This window comes from Vitis riparia, chromosome 5 (assembly GCF_004353265.1).
Source record: "Vitis riparia cultivar Riparia Gloire de Montpellier isolate 1030 chromosome 5, EGFV_Vit.rip_1.0, whole genome shotgun sequence".
In the NCBI taxonomy this organism is placed as follows: Eukaryota; Viridiplantae; Streptophyta; class Magnoliopsida; order Vitales; family Vitaceae; genus Vitis; species Vitis riparia.
The window spans coordinates 18,353,862-18,373,750 of record NC_048435.1 but is presented as its reverse complement, the minus strand read 5'-3'; the positions used below and the strand labels follow the sequence as shown (position 1 = coordinate 18,373,750).

The 19,889-nt window shown below is 33.4% G+C and overlaps 1 pseudogene; it reads left to right on the top strand.

The window, feature by feature from the left end:
• Window positions 1-11,294: 11,294 nt before the first annotated feature.
• On the top strand, window positions 11,295-11,877 carry LOC117915237 (annotated as a pseudogene).
• Window positions 11,878-19,889: the final 8,012 nt, after the last annotated feature.

Below are 19,889 nucleotides of genomic sequence, written 5' to 3'. Positions count from 1 at the left end.
CCATTTGAGAGTTCCAATTGCTGTCCAAAAATTATCAGTGTCTGCTATTTGTAAGTTCAGACCAGGACCTCCAGCACGAGTGCTTAAAAGAAACATGAAGTAAGGAGAGTCCGGAGCATTAAATTACTTTAGCTTGGTCCCCTTTTCCTCGGTCTTCGTTGAACCGTCCAATCTCAGATACTTGAATTCATTCGTTTGTAGATAGACTTCTAGAATGTCCATAAGGCGAGTCATCTGTGAGTAAAGCTGCACTCTATGCCCTGCTTTCTGAAGTTTTGGGAGTAAACTATCAAGTAGCTTTAATTTCCCCAATGCTCTAACCATTTCCTCATTTTTCTGCCAGATATTATAATCTCCAACAATTAGGCATGGGTGGTTACAACACTTTCTGAGTTGCATGGATAGGTTCTGTAAACCTTTTGACCTCCCAGATCCAGTATCCATTCCAACCCTGCCCAATTCTGTTACTTGATGATAATATGCTTTCTGCCAGGCTGACGTGTCGCATTTCAATATGACCTGGGTTTTCCCAGGAAGGTACTTTTCCACCTCATCTTTCTTCATCCTCGATATGAATGACCTTATAACATGATGCAACCAGTGGATGATCAGTAACTCTTCTTCATCTGTAAGAGAAACATCGGATAGATCTGCAAATGGTGCATTAAACCACTCCTCGAAATTCGTAACTGAATTAAAAAATGTTCGGAAGAAGAAAATTAAGCAGAGACCATAATTCCTGTAAGCTATCCTATATCAGGGTATTAGTTGATAGAAGTCTACATTGAATCTGATAGCTTGAGACAAAAGTCCTGCTGGGATTGATTCTGCAACTCAGAAAGTTGAAACTGGTCAGAAACTTGTGAATTCAAAATTTCATTATGGCGTTCTCCTCCAAGCTTAGCCTTTGCTTGATTGCTTAGATCGGATGTCAGCTAGAAACTGACTAAAGGCATCATTCTTTATCAAGATCTGGTGCTGCTGATTTGATGGTTTTTATTGAGGTTGGCGTGGAACGAACTATTGTTGAAACTGATGAGATTGTTGCTGAAATTGTTATTGTCATCTCTTTGAAAAGGTCCCTGTTTCAGAATAACATGCATTTTGAGTCCACTTGCAAACTAACCTCTACGAGCTTGTGAATTTGACAGCTTAATTCCTAAGTGATTCACACAATTTCTAACTCCCACTACTGATTTTTCCATTTTCCGTACTCCTTGCATAGAGCTTCTTTAATGTTCCAAAGCCTATTCAGGACTTATTTCAAATGCAAACAAAATAGAGAATCGTGACCTTCAATTGATACCTGCGTTCAGAAGCTACAACTGGGGATCCCAAAATCATCTAGACATATGTCACAACCCTCACTAGGCACCTTGGCAATTTATTGGCATGTCTTAAAGCTCTTTATTGACACTTAAAACATAACCAGAAACAACTTTTCCTACTCCACAACGCTTTTGGAATTCTTGAAGTTTATTAGGTTCACATGAAGTGTCAAGTAGAAATAGCTGAGCCTTAATATGACGCGATATTGTTAACCAGATCCATTTATTTTCCACTGTATACACATAACCAGTTACCCGTTGTCCAGTTGAAATCCTGAATTCTACATCCACAAGCTTGTTCTCAATATCAATGGAACCTGTAAGCATCTTCGGTTTGATTGGAGATCATCAACGTGAGGACAATCAAGTTAACGTGAGTTATTTGATTCATAATCATAATTTGAGAGGTTGGGATGCAAGTCTTCAATTTTGCTTTAGCACAGAATTTTAATTTTGAACATAAGAAAGGAAGGGCAAATATTGTTTCAGCGTTCTGTGCACGGGTAGCCGCCAGGAACTCCATTCTTTTATTAGAAACTAAGTCTTCACCGAAGAGTGAGTGCTATTGGAACATTAGAATTCCTACAATAAAAAAAAAAAAAAAAAAAAAAAAAACTTAGCATTCTGGACCTATTTGGCAGTACATCTTCCTGCTGTAGGAAACACAGGTGATCAGAGGCCTTTTTAGCCATAAAAAGCAGTAGACTGACCGAACCATCCCATGTACATGTGGGCAGTTCACCAGAACGGGACTATAGGAATCTGGCCTTCTAAAGTATCTTTGCCATCGTTCCCGAATTCTGTGTATAACAGGGCTGAATGGTATTGAATAAATTTGAAGATCATGGTGCTGGAGGAAGCTTTTTCGATCAATTATCTCTCTCACATACTGCCATTCGAATGAACCCAACATCCATGCATGTATCAGTTATAGAACAATGTGAAAATTATGATTCCATTCTCTTATAAAAATGTTGATGCTCCCAGGGATATGACTTGGTTGACAGGAAATGAGAGAAGAGCCGAAACATTTATACACTCATCTACATTCTGGCACCATCCTTCTTAAATTTATAGCTTATTTATCATCTTTTGGTTAAGGTCTTTGCCTTTCCATTGCTCCATTTTCAGTTCTGAAATTTTATTAAATCTACTATGAACAATGGTTTTGGTGAAGGACATCTTCTCAATCAAACTTTGAGTAGCTAAAGGATGGCTTGCCAATGCTTTCATAATATGCATAACACTTCCCTCAGTCCTTAGTTGGCGAACTCATGCTACATCACCATCATAATCTTTGTCGGCTAGAGATAGTTCTTCCTTATCAAGAGTCTTTTGCCTTTGATTAGCATCACTGGGATCCAGGAGAGAATTTAGAATATGAATGTGACAGCAAAAAATTCCAGAATCAAGGAGAGATTACTTATCAATAGGCCCAGATACAAGAACTTCCACTACATTTAACAAATTCGAACCAGGGTTGGTGCTATCCTTTGCAACTTCAGAAAAATTTAGCATTTTCACAGCATTCAATGATCTTATTTTGCTACCAATTTTCAACTTCTCAATATCTGTTGCAAATGCTCTTCCCACAACAAATGAGAATATTTGTGTTTCAACTAACATGGTGACTAATTGGGCTACACTAGCATGTTGCTTCATCAATCTCCTATTTCTTCAATTGAATAACAGCACTTCTCAACTAATCTCCTTCTTCAATACTCGAGCCAAGCATCAATTCAATCCCCCTAATCCCTAATTCAGATAATTTCGGACTCTCCTTTTGCTAATGCAGCCTCATCCTTTGGATATTCCTTTGCTTTGAAAATTTTCTTCTGCAGAATTCCCCATATACACTGTCCAAGCTGGTAACGGCTGCTCGTTACCTTCTGCAGTGTGTGTGTTAACAAATGTCTGAACCAAGTTTGAGTACACTGACAAAACCTGGGGTTTACCTAGATTTTCATGCAGGTAAATTTCCAGCAAGGAAAGGACATAAAATTTTGAAGAGGATAAGTTGTGAATGAGCTGTCCTACCCCCAGCTTGGTTCTTGTCATTGGCCATATCCAATCCCAGAAAATTGGAGCTTTCGATCTTTACCATATCCACCAACATCATGTGCATAGAGTCCCAGCTATGTATGCCGCCTGTCAAATACTCTCCAAGTGAACCCATCTCGTAAATTCCTTGATCATACACGCCATTTAAAGGCAATGGGTCAAATCCACTAGCCAATATTGCATTCTGCCTTGGTAGATTGCTTTCTATCTGTAATGACTTCTGGAGCTAGTTCTGTTTTGGGTACATTGGAGAGCTTAGACTAGGTTCTTCACTTCATTTTCACACTTAACAATACCTCAGTAAGCTGCAGAGCTGGATAACTTGGATTAACGTCTCCTAGTTCTTTACAATTTACTAATTCTGACTGGCCATGCATTGTCAAAAGGTATTTCTTTATTATGGCATGGAGGTGGTGAGGTGACAAAAGTGGGAGGAGATTGGTAGTGATGGACCCCATATGGCTGACCATCACATCCAACAATTGGAATTTGGGCACTGATCTGATCGCTGCTGCTTCGGAATTCTGGTTGTCATCTCCATGGGTTGAATGTAGAGACTTGTCTGAAGAATTCGAATGAAATCCGACATTATAGATGACTATAATGGTAAGTGAAATCAAATAGGAAGAGAACATTGGAGTCCACAAAATCCCTTTCTTTCCCCTGCACATTTATCATTGCAGTCCGGCAAACCACGTTCCTTCTCATTGGTATTTCTTCAAACAACTCCCGCGCTCCTCAATCTCCCCTCAGTGCACATACCAACACATCTCTATTAAAGGATCACAGGAACAAGAACTTTGTTCAATATAACCAGAGGATTTGCTGACGAGAAACACATCATAGAGCCATGATACCAGAACTCACGAGACACAATTTTGTTCAAAACAAAGTACCGAATCTGGTAGTTATGAGAAGTTCTTTAATTTCCATCCTAAAGTCTCATACTGATCTAAAATGCTTTCGGGAATTAGGAACGACGTCTCAAGAAAGACGCTCACAACTGCTTCAGTTTTAGAATCAATTTCTGGTTGTTATAAGGACGTTTCTGAATCGATTTCTGTTGGATGGAACAGAGTCTTCCTCTAGGATATCCATTGTCCTTGCTAAATTGTTGCCTGGAAGAACCTGCCTTTGAGAAGTATTCCTCGACTTCAAATGAGATTGGTTCTCTTTCTCTAAAACCCACCAAAGACCGGTGGACACGAGTTCTTTTTCTTCTCACCAAAGCAATGAAAAATTCTTCATTTCTCCCTCCTGTTTTGCGACAACAACGTGCTTTTGAACAACACCACTGTAAAAACTGTAGATTTTCTCATTATTGGTCCATCTTCTAAGTCTGCACGACCACCATCTCTCATTTTTCTCAAAACTGGTACCAAAATCAGCATCAAAAGCAGCCAAAAGAACCTCAAACAACACCACACAATGCCATAATCAAAACTTCCCAAAAACTCATTGGTCGCAACCATTCTCCATGATATTTTTCCTTGCGGGTCCAGAATCTCATCCCCAATTGCATCTCCTCATTATTTCCCATCTCTTTCCATAATCCCCAAAATTTCTGAATCAACGTTGTCAATGTTTTCCTTGCTTTCAGATTCACGCATCGCTCCGTAGAACTGATTAGAACTGTTACTGAAGGTGAATGACCCAGGTTGTATCTGACTTCTAGTCTTTAGGATCACGACAATAGTACCAGAAGGCTTAGAAAGGTCTAGGATATTTGAATGCCATATTATGCTTATCCGAATGCAGAAAAAAAAAACAGACTGTCCTTTTTCCCATGATTTTTTAAGTTTTAATTCCGAAACTGAGAACAAATCTTGAAGGCTGGGAATGAGGCTTGTTGAGGTATGGGCTAGAAATATAAGAAAACAACAAAACATATAGAAAGAGGACCAACAAAAGTCACAGTTTCACATTTCAATCCATTAGCTTAAAACAGTGATTCAGAATAAGATTTGAATAAAAACAGGATGCGATTTCTACCATCGAATCCGAAGATGGACACGTATGCAATTTATTTTCAGATGGGATCAATGACATTAACAGAATGAAGAACATATCAAACAGACAAAGATCTAATTTCAACATAGCAATTTGTGGCCCTTTCCGTCCACACCAATCAACAGTCCATTAGATATTCAGAAGCGAACACATGGAGAAATTGAATATGGGTAAGAATTCCAAGAGTAACAAGAAGCATACCTGGACGAACTTGGTTGCAATTGCTCATTTCCGCTTCCTGTGTGCTTCTTCTCAAGATAATCCCAGAATTCCTGGTTCCTCTTTCTTTTCCCCTCATCTTGTCACTCGTTCCTCATCAAGATCCTCTCCTCTCTTCCGTTGCCCCTATCTCCCTTAGAATCCTTATTTTTTAAGTATTTGTATCAGCTTCCCAAAAACTCAATCTGCTAAAGGAAATCCACTTTCCTTTCTTCTATTTCCCTTCCTTTTCGAAAATCAGAATGCTTCTCTCTTTCTATGTAGGATCTCCTCTTTCCATATGTATGCAACCATTTTAATCCTCTTTTCCTTCCAAAAATATTTTTCTTACCTTCTTTGAGTGCACGTACCTTAGTGAGAGTTGATCCACAACTCCAATTCTCTTGTCAAACAATAAAAAACGAAAATAAAAGGAATAAAACTGAAAAGAGTTAGCAATCTTGCAACCTATAAAAGAATAAAGTAAAATAAAATGAATAAATAAAGTAAAACAAAATAATAAAATAAAATAAAATAAAATGGTCAATCCTATGCAGGCCATGCAAGTCATGCAACTATGTGAATCATGTAAGAAACGCTAAAAAATGTCTAATAGGCCAAGTGTGCCTAAGAAGGCCTAAGGTGGTGCCTAATGGGCCAAGGATACCTATATGGGCCTAGGTTGAGACTAAGTGGACCTAAGTCTAAGTGAGCCTAAGTCTAAATTAGGGTTGCCAAGAGTCACAACGGGGTGAGATGAATCTCTCAAACAAAGTCCTTAAGGTGGCTTAGAAAAGATAGATTACATGAGTAGTAATGAGCCACCAGGGAATTGCCATAAAGTATTGAACAAACACTTAATAGAACATGTGCTAGAAAGACAAAATTGAGGGTCTACACCTACACTGGGGCATAGCCACCTTAGAGAGTTTTTTTATCGGATATGTAGTCATTCTACTTGATACATTGCATTGGGGTGCACACCTTTCTTGGTCGAGGATTGATTTTTTTAGATGACCATTATGCCGAGGCATACTTCTCTCAGTCGATGATGGATTTTTGAGTCATGGCCATCCCTCGGAGGAGATTAGACGTCCTTTTTCACATTGGAGCATGAGACATGATTGGTATATTTCATCTAGTGTACCTTACACAGGGGCATACCCTTCTCAATCGATGATGGTTTTTGAGGCATAGTTGTTCCTTAGAGGTGATTAGATTCCTTTCACATTGGAGTATGAGATGTGGCTCGGTGATTTGATTGGATGTGTTTATACGGGGGCATAACCTTCTCATTGGTATTGATGGATTTTTTTTTGAGATGATTAGATCAGGACACAGGCACTTGTGAGAGAATGCAGAGAAGTTTAGTCAATTTAGAGATTGCCCTATACTAGGGCATAATTCTTTCATTGGCGATTGATCTTAGAGATACCGACTTACGTCTGGGCATGATCATGTCAGAGTGCATTTTTATTGAGGCATGCCACCTTGCTTGATCTTTTTCACATTGGGACATGCTCTTTCTTTAGAGGAGGTTAGATACTCTCTTCACGTTACCACAATGACTTTGAGGAGTGGAGATTCATTTTGATCAGATGATGTATGATTGGTTGTACTCTTCTCATTGATGTTTTCTTTGGAGATGCTTACAGTGGGGCATAGTCCACTCATCGGTGATGGATTTTGTGAGATGACAGTTTATGCCAAACACATATTTTCCAAATATTATCTTGTATTGAGGGTTTACCCATTTTGAGAGGATGTCTTCATACTGGGGCATAACCACCTTGCTGATTTTGACATTGAGACTCCACCTCCTGTTTATGATTATTGCTTTCGATGGATCATAGAGTTATTGACACCCTAGGTTCAATCTTCTCAACATCCTTGGTTTGACTTGGATACCCACTTTCCTTTGTTACACACCCATACATCCTACATTTGAATCCATTATACTTGCATCCATCTTATCAGAGCCTTACATCTTTTGATCCCACATATTTTATCATCTTACATGACCTTATCCCATTCTCTTGATCAGAGGAGGATACAGACTAGTCTTGAGCTTTATGGTTAAGTTTTCACATGCCTTTGGACATTAGGTTCAACATTTTCCATGATGGTAGGACCCATTAGATTGTTGATATATTTGTGATGATGTTTTCATGTTGATAGTTGACATGTCATGTCTTGACTTGCTTACATTTTAGACTTAGAGTCTTGATCAGCTTTTGTTTGGTCCCTTGTTTTAGTTTTGCTGTGTCAACATAGTTTCTATGATGTATGGTCTTGTTTAAGCATTTATTCATTGATGTTAGACTTTTTCATTGCATCATCGTTGAGCATACCCTAGAGTGTTTTGTATGGTGACATTTTGTGTCTTATGTTGGTTACCATTTTATATTGGGGCATACCCCCATTCTTGATTTCATTAGATGTTTTGCAGATTTTTCTCACTACTGGATCTATTTCTTGATCTTTGCGAGTCGTCATACTAGGGCATATCCCTTTTAGCTTTTTTTTATTTATTGGGGCATACGCCCTCTTTGGGTTCATCATATATTCTGTTGATTTCATGATTGTTTGACCCATTTGTTGATACTTCCGAGTCTTTTACTGGGGCATACCCCTTTTTCATTGAGTTAATTATCCCACTCACTTCTTTAGGGTTCTTTTGGGCATTCCTGGTTGTAGACCACATTCTTTGTTTCTTATTTTTTCTTTAGGTGTTTTCGTTTGCAGATCGCATACTTTTTCTTTTCCCATTAGTTTGTTTAGGGTCATCCCTTCTTCCTTCAGCTTGTTTAGGGCATCCCCCTACTGTCGGTTTGTTTAGGGCATTCCCCCTTCCTTTAGTTTGTTTAGGGCATCTCCCTACAGTCAGTTTATTTAGAGCATCCCTTCTATAGTCAGTTTGTTTAGGGCATCCCCCAATCGTCAGTTTGTTTAGGGCATCTCCATTTGCTTCAATTTATTTAGGGCATCCCCCTATTGTTAGTTTGTTTGGGGCATCACCCGACTGTTTAGGACATTCTCCTTCATTCAGTTTATTTAAGGCATTCCCCTACTTTCGGTTTATTTAGGGCATCCCCCTTCCTTCAGTTTATTTAGGCCATTCCCCTACTATCAGTTTGTCTAGGGCATCCCCCTACCTTTAGCTTGTTTAGGGCATCCCCCTACTGTTAGTTTGTTTAGGGCATCCCCATTCTTTCAGATTCACCACCATAGATCAGACATCTATGGGCATTTTAAATTCACTGCCATAGATCAGACATCTATGGACATTTTAAATTCACCACCATAGATTTTCATTTATGGGCCTTGATTAGTTTTCACCACCATAGATCAGACATCTATGGCCATTTCAGATTCACCACCATGGATTTTCATCTATCAGCCTTGATATGTTGTTTCACCACCATAGATCAGGCATCTATGGGCATTTCAGTTTCACCACCATAGATAAGATATCTATGGGAATTTCAGCTTTCACCACCATAGATCAGACATCTATGGGCATTGCATTTTCACCACCATAGATTTTGATCTATGGGCCTTGATCAGTTTTCACCACCATAGATCAGACATCTATGGGCATTTAAGATTCACCACCATAGATTTTCGTCTATGGGCCTTGATCAGTTTTCACCACCATAGATCAAACATCTATGGACATTTCAGATTCACCACCATAGATCAAACATTTATGAGCATTTCAGTTTCATCACCATAGATTATCATCTATGGGCCTTAATTAGTTCTCACCACCATAGATTGGACATATATGGGCATTTCAGTTGATTTACCACCATGGATTGTCATCATTGGGCCTTTGAGATTATCACCACCACAAATTTTTATCTATGGGCCTTTGAGAGTTTCACCACCATAGATTAGCATCTATGGGCATTTCTATTGTATCACCACCATAGGTCTTCACCTATGGGCCTTCTAGTTTAGCGTTTAGAGTTAGCTTTTTAGTTTGGCTTCTAGAGCCATTATTTTCTTAGTATAGCGTTTAGAGTCAGTCTTGTCTTTTAGAGCCATAGTTCCTGAAATTCATGATCACTAGCATTACATGCTTTGTTCTCACAGTTTCACATTCCACCTTACTTCTCTCTTTGTTGCATTTGTGTTTCTCACTTCATTATGATATTCTAGAGTTTATTCTCATTTTTTGTGCAGGATATAGCTCTATGAGCTCGTAGCATGTGTCTTGATTGTATTGTTAGATAGTGTACACCTTGTGTCCTTATATGGTACACGTATGGTTTTTCCGTTTGTACTTATCCCTATGTTCCTGGGCAGTTCGACCATTACTCATCTTTGACATCGATCTTCGAGTCACTTCTGGAGACATTTGAGAAAAAGTCTAGATCCATAGCACAACTTTAGAGACATTCTGAGAGCTACCCTTCTTTTAGGATTTTAGAACCTTTTTTGTTCCTTTATTGGTTTGGGTGAGTTTGTGTTCTACTTGTGCACCTTTAGGGGTCTTTCCTTTTCTTCGGTAGAGTTCACTTCATTCTATTCACTATTCGCATTTTCTTTTCACTCTAGTGTTCATATTCCTTACACTCGTGAACTCTACCGAAGAGGGGCATATTTGTAAACCCTTTTGTGGAGAAGGCTTTATTTTTTTTATTTTTTATTTTTTATTTTTTTCTCACACCCGGATAGCTGGCAACTTGTTGTAGGAATGAGTAAGGGTCGGTTTCTTGAAGTGATGAAGGGCTGCATGGGATCACATCTATTTATGGAGGACTGCTTACCTCTACGCTCATGATGAGATATTCTGAACAGATGACATAGGAGTGGGGTGAGCAGAAAAGTGGGAGAAAGTTGGACAGAAGAAAATGGTGGAAATGGGAGAAACAGAGGGGGAGCTTTTCGAAGGGTGATATCCGAGGACTGAGAGAGAGCTAGGCAGATGAATGAGCTTTTCAGATGCAAATTTTAGGAGGGCTTGAGAGAAAAAGATATCTAGGAGATGGAATGAACAGGAGCTGTGGAGGAAAAGCATTGAGAAGTCCAACTATCTTTGCTTTGGAGGAGCTTTTAGGTAAGCTCACTATGCATATTTCGTTTTACTTTCACTACTAACATTTTTTTTTTCTCTTCTCCTTTTGGTTATTTAGGGCTTTGTGTGATTGCTTGGTCATGGGTAATATAGGTTGCACATGAGCTTTGCTGATTTCTGATTTGTTCAATATGCTCATTGTTATTGTTTTAGTCACAGTCTTTTTTAGTATTATTTGAACTCAATGAAGCTCTGTTTCACTTGGCCTTGTTTGGAGATTTGGTTATCTTTTTCTTGTTTCAATTTGATTGCCTTCTTCCCACCAATCTGAACCCCTTTGAATAAAACGTGAAATGTGGCTTTCGCTGGTTCATTTTTGTTTTTGTTTTCCATGCTTTGTTTTCTTGGTTATCCTTATTTGTTTTCTGTGGGTATCTCGAGTGCATAACATTGTGTGTATTACCAACTGAGGATGTTAGAGATTGGCTACGAGATATTTGGATAAGCCAGTGAAGAAGTTGGTTCCCATGAAATTCCTTTCTACCTATTCCCTACATGTTTGCAGCCATCCACCCATACCCAAGCCTCTATCGGACCTCTCGGTTATCTTCTTCATCTCTATGATTGCATGGCCTGCTTACAATGCTTTATTATGGGGAGAGATTAATGGAGGGATGGTTCCTGAAGTGAATGAAATTGATGGAGCTATGGAGGTGAATGAGGATAAGCACTTTATTCATGGAAATAGGTTCAGAACATCTAAGAAAGATGCTTTGAAAACACCCAAAAAGTGTGAACAGGTCAAGGATTCCTAGGACAAAGGTAAGCTTGCTGAATGGCTTCGCTACCACTTCACCAAGAGCGGAGATGAGCTAACCAGTCTTAAGGATTATATCACGAGAGAAAGTAAGAAAGCTGTTGAGAGTTCTCAATTTCTTGAAAAACTGAAGAAGAAAGGTTATGATTTTTTGTTCATGGTTGACGCCATTGATGAGTATGCAGTGGGGCAACTGAAAGAGTTTGAGGGGAAAAAGCTTGTCCCTGCAACCAATGAGGGACTGAAATTTGATGAGAGTGAGGATGAAAAAAAGAAATAGGAAGCTTTGAAAGAGAAGTTTGAGTGTCTCCGCAAGGCGAAAAATGATGTGCTCGATGACAAGGTTGAGAAAGTTGTAGTTTCTAACCGTGTAGTGGATTCCCCATGCTGCTTAGTCACAAGAGACTATGGTTGGGTTGCAAACGTGGAGAGGATCATGAAGGCCCAAGCACTTAGAAACTCCAGCATGGTTGGTTACATGTCCAACACCTTCTCCATCATACCCAAATCTCATCATTGCTTGGAATTCAAGGCAGCTTCAAGTGCACTTCTAGCCCCACCTTGGTACCCTTCATACCCCACTTTTGCACCCTAGCCCACGCCTTGCATGGCCACCTTTCGCAACTTTTTTTTTTTTTTTTTTTTTTTTTTTATTTCTTCATATTTTGATATCAAAATTATTTTCCAACATTCCGATTTTTAAATACAATTTTCAAAACTTCAATTTTCGAATAATTCTTCAAAATTCCGATTTCCAAATTTAATTTCCAATTTCCAAAATTCCAATTTTCACATTTATTTATCTAATCATTATTATTTTCGTTATTACTATCATTTATTTATTTATTTTTAAAATTCCATCTTTAAATAATTATTCAAAATTCCAATTTCTAAATTTAATTTCCAATTTTCACGTTTATTTATTTAATCATTATTATTTTCGTTATTATTATTATTATTATTATTATTTATTTATTTATTTATTTATTTATTTATTTATTTATCTATTTTTAAAAATTCCATCTTTAAATAATTCTTCAAAATTCTGATTTCTAAATTTAATTTCCAATTTCCAAAATTCCAATGTTCACATTTATTTATTTAATCATTATTATATTCGTTATTATTATGATTTCATTTATTCATTTATCTATTTATTTTTAAAATTCCATCTTTAAATAATTCTTCAAAATTCTGATTTCCAAATTTAATTTCCAATTTTCGAAATTCCAATTTTCACATTTTTTTTATTTAATCCTTATTATTTTTGTTATTATTATTTTATTTATTTATTTTTTAAAACTTCCATTTTTAAATAATTCTTCAAAATTTCGATTTCCAAATTTAATTTCCAATTTCCAAAATTCCAATTTTCACATTTATTTATTTAATCATGATTATTATTTTATTATTATTATTATTATTATTATTATTATTATTATTTATTCATTTATCTATTTATTTTTAAAAATTCCATCTTTAAATAATTCTTAAATATTCCGATTTCCAAATTTAATTTCTAATTTCCGAAATTCCATTTTTCACATTTATTTATTTCATCATTATTATTTTCGTTATTATTTTATTTATTTATTTATTTTTTAAATTTTAGCTTTAAATAATTCTTCAAAATTCTAATTTCCAAATTTAATTTCCAATTTTCGCATTTATTTGTTTAATCATTATTATTTTTGTTTATATTATTTTATTTATTTATTTTTAAAATTATATCTTTAAATAAATCTTCAAAATTCTGATTTCCAAATTTAATTTTCAATTTCCAAAATTCCAATTTTCGCATTTATTCTTTTAATCATTATTATTTTCGTTATTATTATTATTTTATTTATTTATTTTTAAAATTCCATATTTAAATAATTCTTGAAAATTCCGATTTCCAAATTTAATTTCTAATTTCTAAAATTCCAATTTTCACATATATTTATTTAATCATTATTATTTTTGTTATCATTATTATCTTATTTATTTTTAAAAATTCCATCTTCAAATAATTCTTCAAAATTCAAATTCTTAAATTTAATTTTCAAAACTCCAATTTTCAAATAATTTTCGAGACTTCAATTTTAAAAAAAGTTTCAAAACTTGATTTTCAAAAATTTGTCTTTCAAATGGTTTTAAATATTTTTAATATATTTATTTAATTTGTTTATCTACCTAATTTAATTATTTTATTTATTCATTTTTCATATAATAATTTATTTATTTATTTTATTCGTTTATTTATTTATTTGTGATTATTATTATTATTAGTATTATTGTTATTTTCTCATTTCTTTCTTTTTCTTTTCTTCATTAAAATTTTGATTCACCAAAACCTAATTTTTTAATAAACTTGCTGCCATTTTTTATTCAGGCATGCATCTTGTGTTTTTCTTTGGTTTTTAATAATTTTCTCGTTTTTCACTATTTTTAATAAGCATGAATGAATTTTTTATAATTTCAAATGCAATGGAATTTGTGAGATTAATTCATGCAAAATAAATTGGGCTTTGGTGGGGGCTCTACATATGATCTCTTTTGATTGTTAATTGTTATGTTTAATGAATATTATTTGATCTTTGTCTTGCTCTTTGATATGCATGTGATGATTTTATATTTGAGCTAACCTTGTTTCCATGATAGCGCACTATTGCTTGCTACCTAGGTACACTCCCACTCCCACTTTGCTTTTTCTTACGCATGATTTGTTTTATTATTTGAGCATTTCATTGGTATCCATTACTTTCCTAGTTAATTGCTATGTTTGCTTCACCTCGTTTAATAGAGGTCGTATGTATATAGGCTTAGAGGGGTGCTACGGCTCACCACCGTACCTTCCCAATAAGTAACCTGACCCCCGGACCCAGACTTGATTTTTCACAAACCGGTTTTTCCTTTAGGAGTCATACTTAGGGTTTTTCTTTCTTATTTTGTTTTTCCCTTTAAAAATAAAACAAAAATAAGTGACGACTTCAAGTTTTTTTCTAAAAATCAAATTTTCACCAAATAAATAAAAAAACGAGTTATGCCATCAAGTGGGAACGCATCATGCAAAATGCAGGCTCCACACATTCCCTTTCTTTCTTCATGGTCTAATACTAATATAAAAATCTTCACATATAATCTTTTAAATTACATGTGTTTTATTTTAAATTTATATAAACTTCTCTAATATTTTTCATTAACCAAATAAATTTTAAATTAAAATGTACTTGATATAAATAATTTATTAATTTTTAAAAATAATTTGAAACTCAAAAATCGATTTAATTAGTATTAAAAAGTCATGAAACTTAATAATATTAAAAACGCATAGACCAAAATTTATTTCAAATGTTTGGGTTTGTTTCTTCTTTATATATATATAATGTATTTTTATAAAAAAAAAAATTATTAGACAAATAAACTCCAAATTAAATAAGACTTAATACGTTGAATTCATTAACGAGTCTAATAATTGGTGTATAACAATTTTATTATTTCTCTTTTACATGGATTCATTACTTTTTTTTTTTTCTTCACTAGGCAAATAAATTTCAAATTAGAAAAAAAAAGGCTTAATGTGTTGGATTCTTTAACGAGTCTAATAATTTTTTAAAATAACTTAAAATTCAAATAGTGAATCAATTAATATTAGAAATTTATGGACAAAAATTGATTTAAAATGATTTTATTATTTATTTTCTAATTTTTTTTTTCACTAGAAAAAATGAACTTCAAATTAAACAAGACTTAATGCATTGGATTCATTAAAAAACCTAATAATTTTTAAAAGTAATTTAAAACTCAAATAGTAAACCAACTAATACTAGAAATTTATGAGCAAAAATTAGTCTAAATCATTGTATTGTTTCACTAGGTAAACAAACCCCAAATTAAACATGACTTAATTCATTGGATTCATTAAAAAGTATAATAATTTTTAAAAATAATGTAAAACTCAAATAATGAACCAATTAATACAAAAAATTTATGGATCTAGTCATTAAAAAAAATAATAGACCAAAATTGATATATTATGATTCATGACTTTACTGTTTCTCCTATACACAACTATATTTTCTAAATTTAGGCAAAGAAATTATAAATTAAGTAAGATATAATTAATAATTTAATTTCTTTAATGATTTTTATTTTTTATTTTTTATTTTTAAGAATAATTTTGAATTAAAAATTTGATCTAATTAATTACATATTAATTCAAAATATTCTAGAATATTATGTTCATAATTCAATACTAAATGTGTATATAAAATGAAAAACTTGACTCATTTATATGTTAAACTTTATTCATTATTCATTTTAAATAAAATATTGTTAAAACTTATTATTTTATATTGTTATTGTTATTATTATTCATTTTTAATAAAAAATTATGAAGATGTTAATATCCTTATGTTTTAACCTATACTAAAATAATGTATTTTTATAAAAGATATAACTTTTGATTTTATTATATTATTATTCATATTTTACTAAAAACTATTTATTTATTTTTTAATTTTTTGTAATTACAAAATTATTTTTATTTTTAATAAGACTTGAATTAAATTAAATTTATATTATGTAAATTGAATTTGCAATGTTTTTACAAAACCAAAAAAAAAAATTATTTTTAAAACAACTTATCAAAATAAATTTTTTGTTTTCTATCTTTAAAAACTGTTTTTATAAACAACTTGTCAAATACCTTTATTCTTATAAAACATTAAAAAACTGTTTTTTATTCTTTAATTTTAAAAATGTTTTTGGAAAACATGCCAAAACAAACCCTAAAATTTGAAAGCAAATCGTATTTAAAATTATGTTAAAAAAAAAAAAAAAAAACAAACACCACCTAAGTTCAATTGCTATAAAACAAAAAACTTTAAGTTGCAATTGCAAATGAGTTTACAAACTAAAACAAATGTCAAATAAAGCCTTTCCACAGTAAAAGACCATAACCCTGCATTGAGATGTAGACATATTTAACCCCCACCTTAAAATTGTATCTTCCTTTTTTCTATCTGTTCTATTTGCTTTTATTTTTTGCTTGACTCAAAATATTGATAGGGTCGAAACAAATTATAATTCTAAGCATTTTCTCCGCAAATGTAATCCTCAACGCTCAATAAGCTTATTCAATTAAGCTCTACCTACAAACTTTCTATATTTTATCCTAATATACATATATATTGTTTTTTTTTTTTTTTTACAAATCAACTCCTATATTTGCTTATGCTCTTGCAATATTCTCACATTTATATAGTATAAGTCATATTGTCCATTCAAAATATGATAAGTCCATTTAATTAAATTGTAATTACAAGTTCTATGTTTTCTACTATTTGATGTGAACTTGCTTACTAATAGGTGTTACTAGAGAATATGAACTGGCTTACTATGTTTCCAAAGAATGCTTTACTACTTTATATGGACTTGATTAGTAATAAATACCTTTCCCTAGACATTACTCTCTTTATCCCCCAATTTTGCATGATTTTACATTGACTAGCTTGATATTAATGTTTTGAGTGTCAACCCCATAATTTTTTCCCACAATTTCTGTTTTATTGAGCTATCTATCTTATATGAGAAAGTGGTACATTAATGTGGTGTAATCATCCATTCATATTTGTAATCTCTCCAAGAATTAATTAATTATAAAAATAAATAATATGGTAAGTTATCTCATGATCATTAACATACTAAAACAAATGTATCTATAAATTGTAGAAAAGTAAACTTTCTTTGTGTTTGTCTTTCTCCCTTCATTTCTTTTTCCTCTATTTTACTATTATTTTGGCATGGATAATTTTTTCTTTCTTATAGAGTATTAAATCTAGGAAATTAAATTAAGGGGACAAAAAATGTTTAAAACTCCTCATGTAATCTTAAATAACCATAAAATCCTTGAGTAATCCTTTTGGGAGCGCCTACTTCATGTGGCTCTACCACTTGTTAAGATTGTCAATGATCCTTGTAATCTGCTTGATAATTTTTTTTCCTAATTTAGATAAAATATAGGTGTACAATAGGTGTGAACAAATCAATTAAACTTGATTGTAGGGATTGATTTTAAGTTCCCTGATTATAATTTCTATCTATATAATAAAAAAATAAGAATGAAAAAAATTCTTCCCTATTTAGTATCAGAGCAAGATTTCAAATCTTTGTAATTCTTCCCCTCTCAATATCAAAATGAGCGAAAAAATATTCAATCGTTTAGGATGAAATTAATCTAAAGGCATTTTCAATGCATGAATCATACTAAATCAAATTATGATGTTTAGTCCCCGTTGATGGAGATGCATATTTCTAAGAGAGAGAAACTCTCCTACATTTGTGGCAAGAGAAAATTACCTACAAAATCGAAAGATGGACATGAGAAGTAGTATGCTGAAAATCAGAAAATCAAGAGGTGGCTATTGATGTCCACGACTCCAAAAATTATGAAGCGTTATTTATGCTTTACCCACTACCCATGAAATTTGGAGCTCTCTATTCAAGGCCTTTTATGATGGAAATGATGAATTATAAGTTTTCTCCTTGAATCAAACAACCTTTACCGCTGAACAAAGTGAAAAATCTCTTTGAATATTATGGAGTGTTGATTGAAAATTTTTAAGCATTAGGCCATTGCGATAAAGTTGACATAAAGGATGTCAATGACATTGTAGTGTACAAGAAATCTATTGAATAGCTAAGGGTACACATATTTCTAGTTAGATTTGATGGTGATTTTCAACAAATACCTAGAGAGATTTTGTGCAAAGAACAAGTTATAGATTTGGAGGAATGTTATTCTCCGATTCATTGTGAGGTAGTACAACACACCACTTTGAAAGGCAAGTCCAAAAACTCTTAGCTTCCGTTATAGTAGCTAGAAATTGGTTTAACCAAAAATGATCTTCTCAAAACCAACAAGATGAACGAAGCCCAACCATCCTAAAACCACCAATGGTGTCAAAAAGTCTACCTACAAATTCACTCATTGTAATCAAACTAGTCATACCAAAAATGGATGTTTTGAGCTTGTGGAATATCTAGAATGGTGGGATTATAGTCGTGATCCACAAAAATGGAATTCTAAAGAGATCTCTACTACCACGATTGTTGAAAGAAAGACTAAGGATGAAGTTGTTGAAAAGGCCTTAGCATTGGTAGTAGTTACAAACAATGATAATGAGGTTTTAAATATGTCCACAGTTGCTTCTAATTATGCATGGATAATTGATTATGGTGCTACATATGATAAGATATTTGATTCTAGATAAATTTCACCTCTTAAACTGTCTTCACAAAAAATTGTTTCTATTGCCAATGGTACTTTGACCCCAATCATTGGGCAAAGATCCTTGACCCTTACCGATGCTTTGAATTTAGATTCTATTTTAGTTATTTCATCTTTGGATTATAACCTCGTGTTCATTTTCCAAATAACCATGACCTTGTCTTATGTTGTAATTTTTTATCCTAAATTTTGTGTATTTAAGGACATCTGCACAAGGCAGATGATTGGTTATGGTATTAGGCGGGGGAAGTTGTATTACTTGGACTTGATGTCAAAGAGTTCCAACAAGCTACGTCAAGCTTTAACAATGGATAACTCTAATGGGTAGAAGAAGAAATCTGACATTTGGTTATGTCATTGACATTTGGGGCATGCTTCCTTTGGTTATTTGAAGAAATTATTTCCTAGTTTATTTGCAAAATTTGATGTTTCTAGTTTCCACTATGATGTTTGTGAACTAGCAAAGAGCCATCGTGCTTCATTTCCCTTAATTTTGAATAAATGTCCAATCCCTTTTATGGTTATATATGATGGTTTGAGATCCATCCAAAGTCCCTACTTTAGGTGGATCATGTTGATTTAAGGTAGAAAGCAACTATGAACAAAGAGATGAAATCCTTGCAAAAAAAAGAAAGAAAGAAACCTAGGAACTCATTGATCCTCCACTAAGAAAGAAACTAGTTAAATTATTAGAGATTTATACTATGAAGTATAAAGAAGATGGAACAATTAAATACTTTAAAGCAAGACTAGTGGCAAAAGGGTACACACAAATCTATGGGATCAATTATATAAAGACATCCACACTCATAGCTAAAATCAACACAGTTTGAGTTTTGTTGTTTTTAGTTGTGAACTTAGATTGTCCATTGCAACAACTCAATGTGAATAATACCTTACCGCATGGTGAATTGTCCATAGAAGTCTACATGGATCTCTGACCAAGGTGCATGATACCAAAAAGGCATAGTAAGAAGGTGTGTAAATTAAAGAAAATGTTGTATGAGTTGAAACGATCTCGGAGAGTATGGTTTGGAAGATTCATAAAGTCTATGATTGTCTTTGGCTACTTTTAGAGCAATTTAGACTATACTTTATTCCTGAAGAGATATCAAAGTAAGATCATTGCACTCATTATTTTTGTTGATGATATGGTGATAAAGAAAGAATGACTAAAAA